This window comes from Mizuhopecten yessoensis, unplaced genomic scaffold (assembly GCF_002113885.1).
Source record: "Mizuhopecten yessoensis strain PY_sf001 unplaced genomic scaffold, ASM211388v2 scaffold9685, whole genome shotgun sequence".
Lineage (NCBI taxonomy): Eukaryota > Metazoa > Mollusca > Bivalvia > Pectinida > Pectinidae > Mizuhopecten > Mizuhopecten yessoensis.
Genome location: NW_018408171.1, coordinates 1 through 841, shown reverse-complemented (window position 1 = coordinate 841; position 841 = coordinate 1).

Sequence of the window (841 nt, the reverse complement as noted above, 5' to 3'; positions counted from 1 at the left end):
TTTAATTGTATTACATTAAATTTTAGTGTTGACGTTAGCGCATATCAATTTGGTCGGCTAAAAGCTAAAGGTTATTTTAATGAATCTATAGGTTATGTCAGGTCCTCAGAGTGAAAACCGCCTCTGTGACAACCAAACCAGCAGGTAAAGTTTATTGAAACAAGACCTTACTATTACGCATTTCCCTATGAGAACATGATGGCGACAACACATTTGCAATGATACTTCATCAACCTGCATCTCTCGAAACTTACGTCGCTGTCCGTCAGCTGTCGATAATCTTCAGGAAAAAGATGATTTTCAGATCAGATTGCTCAAGACAACCGAATTAACTGTGACACGTACACAGCGTAGAAGGTGGGAACGGTGACTTCTGATTGGCCTTGATGTTTGATTCTTTAGTCCTAACCGCCAACATGTCGGGCCACACAGGGCAACATAACGGGTAAATGATAGGAAGTATAACAATATACTCTTTGATTATTTGTTTGTTTGTTTGTGTTTAACGGCCCATCGACGGCTGAGTTCATTTAGGGCCACGGTGATTATTTTTTTTCAAACAAACATGTCAGTAGCGAAGATAAAATCAAGGACAGGACAACAGATCAACAGGTAGGGCCATATAACTACGGTATCTACTGATGACGGGGTTAGTCAAGGACCAGACAACAGTTCAACAGGTAAGGCCATATAACTACAGTATCTACTGATGACGGGGGCAATCAAGGACCAGACGACAGATCAACAGGTAGGGCCATACAACTACAGTATCTACTGATGACGGCGTAGATCAAAAACAAGACAACAGATCAACAGGTAGGGCCATATAACTACGGTATCT